This window comes from Oenanthe melanoleuca, chromosome 26, assembly GCF_029582105.1.
Source record: "Oenanthe melanoleuca isolate GR-GAL-2019-014 chromosome 26, OMel1.0, whole genome shotgun sequence".
NCBI lineage: Eukaryota > Metazoa > Chordata > Aves > Passeriformes > Muscicapidae > Oenanthe > Oenanthe melanoleuca.
Genome location: NC_079359.1, coordinates 4,167,682 through 4,179,363, shown reverse-complemented (window position 1 = coordinate 4,179,363; position 11,682 = coordinate 4,167,682). Strand labels below are relative to the sequence as shown.

General features: G+C 42.9%; 1 protein-coding gene across 2 annotated transcripts in view; it reads left to right on the top strand.

The window, feature by feature from the left end:
* KCTD20 (potassium channel tetramerization domain containing 20) overlaps positions 1-11,682 on the top strand; it is a 28,983-nt gene that overhangs the window by 3,765 nt on the left and 13,536 nt on the right. For both annotated transcript variants that reach the window (XM_056511551.1, XM_056511552.1), the window contains exon 2: positions 868-939. The gene's annotated coding sequence lies outside the window, so the exon portion shown is untranslated. The remainder of the gene's footprint in view (positions 1-867; positions 940-11,682) is intronic.

Genomic DNA, 11,682 nt, shown 5'->3' with positions numbered 1-11,682 from the left:
CTATTAATTCTACTTAAACTCCTGAAAACCCATAAGCAGAAAACTTGGATGTAGAGAAAAGTAAATAACATTTCACCCTGTGTCATGAATTTGCTGTAAGGCTCCAGTGCTGTAGTTAACAACACCTTTGTCCCCCTTTGCCAAAAGCTGTGATCACCAAGGGACATTGGCCAGGCAGTGGGACTGGATTAATAATTGCATCACAGAGTTGCAGAGTTTGTTTGGAAAGTCAGTGCACGATGAGAGGCCAACTCATCCAAATAACTGGGGGAAGGAGCCTTGCAGCCCTCCTGGAACAGCACCTGTGTGCTCTCTCTTTGGTGCCTGTGCTTGCCAAAGCCACTGCTGGGAACTCTTCCTTCTTCTAGAAAGTCAAATCCTGCCTAATAAATACAAAGTGATTCTCCTGAAAGCTTCAGCTTGGGATGGACTCTGGAGCTGCTGTGTTCTGCTGGGAGATCCCAGAGGACTGTGTGGATAATGAGCTCTTTCTTGACAAGAAAAATGCTGAGTTGGTGCTTGCTGATAAAGGTCACTTGAGCTGTCTAAAGGATCTCCTGATTTTTAAATGAGTTTCTAATAAAAAGTGAATTTAGCCAGAGGATCAGTGCATTACTGGCTAATTTAACCCACATCCAGACAAGTAGCACAATAAACACCTTTTCTGTGAGGGAAGATATGAAAGGCTGGGGAGCCATCAGCATTTTTTTCTTCACTTTATTCATAAATAGCATAACCAGAGCTAAGGTAAAATTTAGAAATTACCAATCTGGTGTCATTAACATTTTTGTAGAAACAGTTTGATTGCAGTATCTGGTTTTTGGGGAGGCCTGGCCAGGCTGCTGATGAAAGCCACTCTGATTTCAGGTGTCTGGTCCCAGTGTCCCCTCCGGTTCCACCATGACAGTCGGGTAGAGCTGCTGCACCATCTTTGCCAAGGTTGGTACAATTTTGGGTCTCTGGCTTTTGGATGGCCTTGCCATGTGAATTGTTCACTGCACAGCTTCCCTGTTCTGAGCCATGACAGTGCAGAGCAGCTGGGCTGGTAATGCAGGATGTGGGGAGGGGATGTTTTTGGGAGTGTTACAGGACAATAATTACAGGTACTGAAGTACCTGAAATCCTGGGACCTGCCTTCCCTGTGTTATTCCATCCATTTTCACAACCATTTCTCCTCCTGTGTCTTGCTCCAGTTCTAATTTGCAGTCACAATGTGTCCTCCAGCCTCAGCAGAGACTTCAGACTGGCCCCTGTGGGCTTTGGATCCACTTTTTGGAGTACAAAAGAGGAGTAAAGACTTTTGAAGGGCAGCTGGTCCATAAGCACAGGCCTGAAATTGAGAGGGAAAATCAATGTCTGTTAATCTCAGAAGCAGCACTGAACATGGGCTATAGTGCTGAAGCTCAACATTGTCATTTCTTCTGCAACTTGTGATTTTTTTTATTTTTTTTTGTTGCCCTCAGAACAACCTCAGATGTGTTATGTGCAGCTATTAAAAACAGTGCTAATCCATGGTTTGCTCCTGGGAGCAGGAATGTTCAGCCATTGCTTTGGTTTGCTACTGAACACACAAAATATAGAAATACCCTTGTGAACTATAAAATGTAACAGTCATATGTATCCCATTGTCAGAGTGACTGAGAATTACTCAGCTTTTTACTGCCAGAATAAAAAGCTGCCTGAAATTCAATACAGAAATAGCCAAAAGAAGCAATAAAAAAGAGGTGATGGAAATGGATTAAAGAGAAAGAAATGAGAGTACAGCTCTGTGTCGGGTCTGCCTCTGCAGTTTGTGGACAAACAGTCTAGATTAGGATGTATTAGTCAGTCCTGCTTTCAGTGGCAGCAGCGTGTGTTCCAAGAACTGGGAAATGAATGCATTTCCCAACCAGCTCCCATAAAACTGTGCAACGTCCCTGACCTGTGTTGGGTGTCAGAGTTGAGTCCATCAGGAAGTTTTCAGAAGGAAGCAGAGCTTGGCAGCCATAAAAACAGGAGAAGTGACCCTTGTGACAGCAGTGAGAAGTGCTGTGTAACAGTTAATGATTGCTGCTGCCACGTGGTTGGTATGCAAAGTTTTGGCTACGTAGCTTTGCAAAACAGATGAGGAAGATGTAAATAACAAAGCCATGTTTAATAAAAGAGAGGTTTTCAATACATGTAATTCCTGGACTAGAAAGCATAGCTGAGTTCCTTGGAGCCCAGCCCTGGTGCTTGCTGTGCTGGGACAGCAGCTGGTCATGTTTCCTGTGGGCCCACATGATGCCACTGGATGTTCTGGAAACTGGCAGGATTAAGCATCTGCCCCAGTTTGAGTGATATGCTCAGTTTAATAACCATTCACATTATTGTTCTCCAAGTGGTGCCTGTTTTATAACTGAATGACTGCAGTGCTCAGGTTATTCTGGTAAACTTGGATAAATTGGAGTGAGAGGTCCACAGAAGATGTGAGTAGGGGAAAGGCAGGAGAGGAACTGATGGCAGCAGCAGCAGCAGAGTTTCTGGATGGGCTGAGATGAGCAGGGTGGATTTTCCAAGTCCCTCAGTTCATGTGCTCAGTATCAGCTGCTAGTTCAACATGACTGGATCAAACAACAGAGAAAAACAGAATAAGGAAGCTTTAACCTCCGTGAAAGTGAGCTCATTTCTTCTTCCTCTGGGCAAGTGGATTAAAAATCCAGTGGTGTTACATAATCTCTACCCACAGAAAAGCTTCCGTCTGTCTGGAATGTTATCTGCTGTGGCAGTTGGTGTTTGTGAATGAGTTCCCTAATCCATTGACAGAAATGTTCCAGCAGGCACTTGCAGACTTCCCTGTAGTCTAATGCTTGCTGAGAAGCTCTTGGTCAGATGTCAGGGGCTGATACAGCCTCAGGAGATGGACATGTACATAGCAAAGGCCTTTAAATTGGTAAGGGTTTTGGGAAAAAAAAAGACTTTACTGTGTTGGGAAAGGAATCCAACTAAGAACCAGAAAAGAAATAGAGACTATTAAAACTTCAGGTTTTTATTTGCTGTTGAAATTTGATTTCTTAAATCCTTGTAGTTTCTCTCATATATATATATCTGAGCACAACCTGACCTTTTTCTGTAGGATCTAATTTTTCTTTTTCCTTTCAGACTGACCAAGTTACAACTATGAAAAATCATAAGATTATTCAGTCATGTGCAAATCAGGTACATTTGAGAAGTGGTTCAGCTTTAATGTAAAACACATAAAGACCATAAGGTTTTGCCCATATGCAGGCTTTGCTGAGATCCATCTTAAGTGTGTGTAAATTAGCTAATGTTTGAGGCACTTGGGACAGGCAGGTTTTAGCTTTTACTCTAAATGCTGCTGCTCTGGGGCTCAGCTGTGCTGCCCAGTGATCTCAGAGCTCCCTTTGAGTGCAGTCAAAGGCATTGATTTGGATGCTGCACTAATGGAGGACAATATTGATCATGAGCATTTCTTGGGCACGTGGGAGTGGAGCTTGCTCATTGCCAGCACTCTCTCCTGTTTCACATCCAGCCGTGGGGGTGGAGGTCCCATCCCAGGGCTGAACAAGGTGGCTCTCAGGAAGAGCAGAGTGAGTGTGTTTGGTGCAAGGAGCTGGGTCCACGTGCAGCTTTGCTGTCAGGCCCTAGAGTGATAAACAGCTGGGTTAGAGGAGGTCAGCTGGGAATGCTCTGCACAAGATACTGAAGTGAAACCAGTCTAAAGATTTCTGTTACCTTGTGCTGGCCAAGCAAGGGGAAACGAGGTTTGTTTATTGATAATTATAAAGCTGTGGAGAGCTTTGTGCATTAGCACTGTGCTATATTTAAATGGTGTCCTGTCTGTCAAATGTCCCTATTACAAAATATTCCTTGCCAGGATCATGGGCCTCTCCTTTTTAAAGATGGTTTAAAAATCAGTTTTTTCAGAGAATTGGTTAATATGCCATAGCTGTGGTAGTTCTATGTGTCTTGACTTTGTGCTGTTAAGTCATTCCAAGAGTGTTTTAAAGGTGTTATGAGCAGCTATGGGAAATGCCACTTCACCACTTGGAGAGTGGAATGATTGCATTTCTGAGAGATGAAACAATTCTTAATGCAGAAAATAGAGTGTTCTCCAACCTCTCACCCTGTGTGCTGCAGACACTTAGTTCTATCTTTAATTAGAAGACTGTCACAGCTGAAGTAAAAATAACAACTCAAACCAAAACCTCCTGTGAACCAGACTGAGAGCCATGAGCCTTAAAGGCTTTACCTCTGGAGCAAGGAGCACTCCAGCCCCTCGTGGCACACAGGGCTGGAGGAAATGTTCCCTGCTGGGAGAGGTGCTCCAGGTTTAGCAGTAAGAGGTGATTGATGTCCTGTGCCCTCAGCCAGGCTGACAAAAGTCACCTCATTTCATGCAGGCCATGTTCTGAGCTCTAAAATGTCACAGGGTGGTCACCTCTGGTCAGGACTGAGTTGAAGTGCTCAGGTTACAGGGAGCTGCTTTTGGGACATTTATAGACCCTTTAATCAGCAGGCTCTGCAGGAAAACCTGTCTTCTTGTTAAGGATTTATTAAAATCACACATAAGCTCTGCTGCTGGAAGATGCTAATTAATTTGAGAATCTCTTGGATTATTCAGAAGAGTGAATATTCCTCACAAGGACAGGCTTTGAAGATCATTTCCTTGAAATAAGCAACTTTTAAAAAGCCCTGGCATTTCTTTTGCATGTTATCTTTGAGACAAACAGAAAACCAGCTACAGTTTTGGCTAGAATATTGCTGTGTTCTTGCTTGTCCGGGTAAAAACAAGCCAGAGAGGCCTGTTCTGGAGTACACTTCAATTTTAGAACTTTCCCCTTTCAAGAGTGACCTTATCCAGTGCCCAAATGGGGCAGCATGAACACCTCATTATGTGTGTTGAAATAGGCATTTTCTCTGCTTTTTCAATTTAGTTTTTTTTTTTGTGGTATTTTCCGTTTTTTTACTCCCTCAAAATACAGTTCCAGTTCCTGGCTAATTTTGCTGTAATGCAGCACTACCCAAATATTTTTGTGGAAGAATTATTAGTCATAGAAGAAAGAATGTAATGGAATATTCTTAGAAAGTGTTATAACTATGCTTGACATGTAAAATATTTACTCAGGCATGTAAACAAAGCAAGAGGTGTCTTGCCAATGTCCCCTTGTAGACCTTGGCTGGTTTAAAATCATGAACTGTTTTTCAGTTCTTGAAAATAAGGTATCAAGTTCTCTGCTGACATGAATTGCCAGGGTGCTAATGGTTGGCCTCACCTAGATGAAATTGTAGCCCCTGCTCTTGCCTTCCTCAAAATAAACCAGGAGGTGTTTTCCAAAGAGCTGTAATTGTGCTAAATAAAACTCCTGTGTTTATTTTGGTTTCAGATTACTCAGTACTACTTGCAGTTACTAATGCAGCTGCACCGTGGAAGGAGCCTTATGTTTGTTTTGCTTTTTGTTATTGTCTGTATCTTAATGAGCATTAAACCACGTGTCAGATTCTGAGAACTCTGGGACAACACTGTCAATGTTCCCTTTGTGCCCTTCCTTAGGAAAGTTCAGCTGTGGCTTTATCAGAACAGGCTCCCAGCAGGTGTTGTGGTGAGATAGGGCAGTGCCCCTGGGTTGGCAGATAGTGACCCCATGGCAGCCTGAACCATCCCAGACCTGGGGCAGGATCCCCAGTGCTGCCTGGGACACCTGGCTTTGCCTGGTTCTGCCATCCCACCATGAGGAAGAAGAAACCATGAAGAAGAAAGAAGATGAACACTGACAGAGACACCACCCATAATCCTCCATCTTGTCCCAAACCTGTTACTATACTATAAAAACCTCACATTTCAAACCCTTCACCTTGTGAAAGCACACACTTCTATTTAACTACCCACCCATGATTTTAACTTCATCACCCAAATTTGGAAGTCTTCTCCAAGGCCTCAGGTCAAAAGCAGTGTTCTACAGGGGGTCAGTGCCAGAAAGCACAGAAAGCTCAAAAACCCCAGGTTTGTGGGATCCACATAAACTGCTGCAGGACCTGGAGCCTCTAACCTCTTTCTCAACGTGGCAACAGTTCCTTGCAAGTTTAACTGCATGCCATTACAGCCTTCTTGGGTTTGCTTTGAGTTTTGTAATTGTTATTATTTTGAAACCTCCTGTAACTGCATCCAACTTTTAAAAATGTGCCACCTATTGTTAGTTTGCAGGGCTGCTGCCTGTAATTGGTTAGAAATGAATGGCAGTTGGGGTTGTGGCAGATGAGCTGGGAATGAGTGAGCACTTCCCTGTTGGGATCCCTTCCAGGGAGGGAAGGTGGAGTTTGGAGCTGCTCACAGCCTTTCTAAATAAGAGTCAGAACAAATAGGTGCTTTTTGTAGCAAACCAAAAGCTCTGTAAATGAGGAGAGGAATTTTGGTTTAGGATTTTTGTCTCTGCTGAATTTTTAATTTTTGCTTAAATTAATTGAAATTTATGTAGTTCAAAACACCCTGGTAAAACACCAGTGCCCATCTTGAGTGATCCACAATGGACAGGTGCTGTGCTAAAAACAAGGTAATGATAAAAGCTAATTTATAAATTATACAAATTATGTAAATTATGTATAAAAATATTTAAATCTATTTTTTCCCACTGGTGTGGGACAACATCTCTTGGTGATTAGAGGTTCTTGCTGTTTACATTCCTCCAGCCTCTTGACCAAGCCACAGGTGCTTTATTGCAGCTGTATCTGGACAGATGAGAGAATTGGACATTAAAGAAATAAAGTCTTGCCCCCAAACCAAAAGTAATAGCAAGCTTTTGCATATAAAAGTTAGCAAATTAGTGACTTGTTTTGGGGTTTTTTTTCTATGTTACATTGCTTGTTTTGTTTGTTATGAGGAGCTCTCTTGCATTCAGACTTGTCAGGACATGTGCTTTATCACTGGAAAATAGTTTCCTGCCTGTTTAGGTTCTCTTTGCATTAAAAATTATGTATTACTGATGATATGTGATATATTTAATTCTGTTGTTTTGTGAAATTGTGTTTGGAGCAGTCTCTGAGCAATCTAGCTGTATCTTAAAGGAAAGCAGTATGAAATAGAATTGATTGATTTAATATTTGAGCTGACAGAGGGTAACATTTCTAGGTGATATAAACATGTATGGCACCAGAGCACTTGAGGGAAAGTGGTGGTTCTTATTGAGGCTCTTCAGCAATGCACTGATAAAATAACTCATTTTATCCTCAGTTACTGTGAATTTGTTTGGGCCCAATTCCTGGGCTTGGGAATCCATGTGCACATACTTTGTACATAACTAAAAATTCTGGTGGCTTGTTCTTCTCTGCCTGTCTAACAGATATGTGGCAGGAGGGTGTTTTACCAAATGGCATCTAGGGTAGAATAGGATGGGAATAGAATAGGAATAGGAATAGGAATGGAATAGAATAGAATAGAATAGAATAGAATAGAATAGAATAGAATAGAATAGAATAGAATAGAATAGAATAGAATAGAATAGAATAGAATAGAATAGAATAGAATAGAATAGAATAGAATAGAAATAAGAATAAGAATAGAAATAAGAATAAGAATAGAAATAAGAATAAGAATAGAAATAAGAATAAGAATAGAAATAAGAATAAGAATAGAAATAAGAATAGAAATAGAGTAGAATAAAATATAAATAGAATAGAGTAGAATAGAATATTTACTAGAATATTTAATAGAATTTTCTACCACACAATTCCTCAAAAACTGAATGAGGAATCTGGAGAGAGAGAGATATTAGGGAGGCTTTTACTGAAAAGCTGTTACAGCACAGATAATATTCCAACTTTCCATGAATCAGCTGCAGGGACTTTTAAGCTGAAATATTTCCATGAATCAGCTGCCTGGGCTTTGGGGGAGTGACCAGAGCTGCTCCAAGGGTTTAAACTGCCGTGCTTGGCTGTGCCCTGGTGCTTCCCTGTTCTCCAGCAGGATTTGGGAATTTGGGATCGTGGTGCAGGGAGCACCAGCACGGATGAGCCGGCAGTAAGTGAGGGGTGCTTGGCAGAGGGTTCCACCAGAAATGTGGGTGAGCAGTTCTGCTCTGCACTTCTTGCAGGTGGATCAGATTCTCTGTTAGAACTCCCTCAGCAATACTCCTGCCTTGTGCTGTTTGCTGCATTGAAAAACTGGACTTCTTGTAATATAATTCAGGAATTGAAATCTGGGAATTTGGAGCCAAGGTTGATTTAACTGCCTAAGAACAAAAGTTGAGAAATAAAAGCATTTTTTTTTTTAAATCCAAAGGGATAAGGCAGCTCTTGCTTTTATGCTTTGCTGAAGTGTGTGGATTTTCTGAAAGCTTTATAAGTACTTTTGCAGCAAGTGGTTGAACAGAGAGTACAGCCAAACTGTTTTCTGCAGCACTTGCTCTTGTTACAGGCTTTCACCTGAGTATTTGTAGCTTAATTTAACACAGGTGAAGAGAGTGTAACTCACAGGTGTCACCTGCCTTAAAACTTAATTTAGCTCAGTGTTGTTTATTTTAGCAGGGAACATTTGTTTTTCCTGTCTCTAGACAAAAATATCCTCCTTATATTTACAACACCTCATCTTTTGCTGCAGTTTTTTCCCCTTATTCCTGATTAGATCTGCACACTCCAACCTTCTGCCAAGGAAGGGGGTGTGTGTTCTGTATGGGCATAGCCAACTTTATTAAAATGCTGAATTTAATCAGATAGCAGGGGCAAAGCTGCCATTGCCATAGTAGTAAGAAACTCTTTATGAGGATCAAATACAGTTTTTCAGATGACTGTCTTTATTCCAATATTGTGAGGAAATAACCTTTACAGTTTGTTTGGGTTTGCTCTCTAACATTAATGCCTGGGCCTCAGAGGGGGGAAATAAAAAGGCAGGAGTTGCTGTGCTGAGGAATTTTGCTCCTGTGGTGGAACATTGCTGGATGCATTTCATCTGTTCTGTTGATGAGGCTGCCACAGTGTGACCTTCCTATTTTGGGAAAGTCTGTGATAGGTTACATCCAGTTAATAAATCTCCATTATTTTTCTGCAGGTGTTAGTCTTGGTAACTGTAAGTTGGCAAAGGAAAAGCTGCTGTGAGTGTGGGGCACTGGTGAGGGGTCAGCTCAGAGCATAAACTGAGCACTGGTGGTGACAGAAGGACCTGGTGACCCCCAGGTCATAAATCAAGGAGTGCAAGTGCAGTGGTAAACCCTTCAACCCATATTGCCAACTGTAGTTTTGAATTGCATTTGTAGAAACAGTGGATTTTTGTTGAGCCTCAAGTAAATGAGTAAGTCAGTAAACTCTGCTAACAGTGCAGCACTATGCACAGAATGGGAGAAACAATCAAGCATTTCATCAGCCTCCTTGCTGTCTCTTGCCAGCATTTTCAGGCTGTCCTGCATTGCATCAGGCCTGCTGGACATGATTTTCCATCTATCATTTGAAGCCAGATGGAAAATGAATCCTCTGTATATTGATAGAGTTATTTCATAACAATGGGAAAGCTTTTTGTCATGTGCCTGTGCTGGTCCAACCTATAAATCAGCTTTTATTGTCTGCTTGTGTTTGTGTTGGGAAAATGAAATGGGGATCAGTAGGAGGTTTGTGAAGAGCATGTGAAGGCTGCAGTTAGATGTTTTCTCTCTGATGCAGCCCAGGTGAATGCAGTTCCATGTTGTTCTCTGTGCTCCAGGTTTATCTACAGGTGCCAGGGAGTGGCATCCCCACACCTGCCAAGTCTTACCTTGCCCTGAGCATCTCTGTTGGTTCAGGTGCACAGGGCAGTGCCTGGGGCTCAGCCTGGAAATGCTGATTTCCCTGCTTGGGAGAGACATCAGGAGCCAGACTGGGAGAGTTAGGGGTGTCCAGCCTGGACAGGAGAAAACTCCAGGGAGACCTTAGACCCCCTTCCAGTGCCTAAAGGGACCCTAGGAGAGCTGGAGAGGGGCTTGGGACAGGAGACTGAAGGGACAGGACCAGGAGAGTGACTTCCCACTGCTGGAGGGACAGATGGGATATTGGGGAGGAATTGTTCCCTGGGAGGGTGGGCAGGCCCTGGCACAGGTGGCTGCTCCATCCCTGGAAGTGTCCCAGGCCAGGCTGGACAGGGCCTGGAGCAGCCTGGGATGGTGGAAGATTCCTGCCCATGGCAGGAGGTGGCACTGGGGGGGCTTTCAGGTCCTTCCTAGTTACAGAATGAGCCATCAGATTTGGTCTAATTTTTTAATAGAGAACATTTCACTTTTTCCCTTTCTTTCTGCTGGATGAGTTCCTATCACTGCACAGCCCTCTGGAATGCCTCTCTGCAACTGGGACATTTTTATTGCAGGTGAACTGAGCTGACAGGCAGAATCCTTGGTTTTTTGTCTTTTTCTCTCTCTCTGTGAAAGTCTTCATCTGATGATCAGAAGCAAGGTTATTATGAAAATTAGAAGTTGGATTGCTACCTACTGGTCAATATAATTTTTCATATCAAGTTTGATGGCTAGAAGGATGAAGGAACCTTAAAATTCATCATATTCCACCCTCTGCCATGGGCAGGGATAATTTCAACTCTCCCAGGCTGCTCCAAGCCCCATCTAACCTGGCCTGGGACACTTGCAGGGATCCAGGGGCAGCCACAGCTGCTCTGGGCACCTGTGCCAGGGCCTGCCCACCTTCCCAGGGAACAATTCCTTCCCAATATCCCATCCATCCCTGCCTTCTGACAGTGGGAAGCCATTCCCTGTGTCCTGTCACTCAGTTCATTATGAGCAGTCCCTCTCTGGCTTCCTTGGAGCCCCTTTAGCTCCTGGAATGTGCTCTGAGGTCTCCACACAACCTTCTCTTTTCCTTTAGCTATTAAAATATCTGGATCTCAACCCACCAGTTACTCTCCCCATGCCACGGGGAGCAGTGAGCAGGTGGCTGTTTGGGGCTCAGTTGCCATCTGGGGTTAAAGCAGGACACAAATGAAAGGCAGGCTTTAGGCACTGTGGAGAGACGTGCAGCTCCATCAGAAATCCATCTTGTTCCCAGTGCAGGGCAGTGGAATTAGGTCAGGCACGCCCTGCGAGCGCGTGTTTCCTGCTTGCTCAGATTTCTGAGAATAATTGTACATGGCAATGTTTTTGGAGACTTAAAGGAGTGTTGTCACCTTAAAAATGACTTGTTTGGATTTTATTTCAGTCGTGATGGTTAGGCTGTGGTTTAGGAAGAGGGGAGGATTGTTCAACAGCTGATTCACTCACTGCTGCTCCTTCCTCACCAAGAGGTGCGCTAAAGCCACTCATCTCTACTATTTTTACTCTCTTACACCTCTCTTGCCATGCCTGATGGCAGTGAGACCCTGTATGAGCTGTCAGGGCTTACAGCAATCCTCAGTGGATTTTGGCAGCTAGGCTTTTCATGATTTTTCTTTGCAGTTCTTCATACCTAAAATTCTCTATAATGGCTCTTTTAAAAAATTCGAATGATAAGGAGTATATATTTATAAATATGATGAACTATTGTATTTATTTAATACTATAAATAAAAAGTAGAAACCAGCACGTTTGTATTGATGCTTTTGTTTTCTCTTGCTTAATAAATGTGCTGTATCTAAATGGGTTTTCTCTGCTGGCCACGTTGCAGTGTTTGAATTTCTTTTCATGGCAGTGAAGCCATTCAGCTCCTCCAGGAATTGGGTGAGAGCTGTGTGCCTTGGGAAGTGCTTTTGGATGTGTTTTTGAC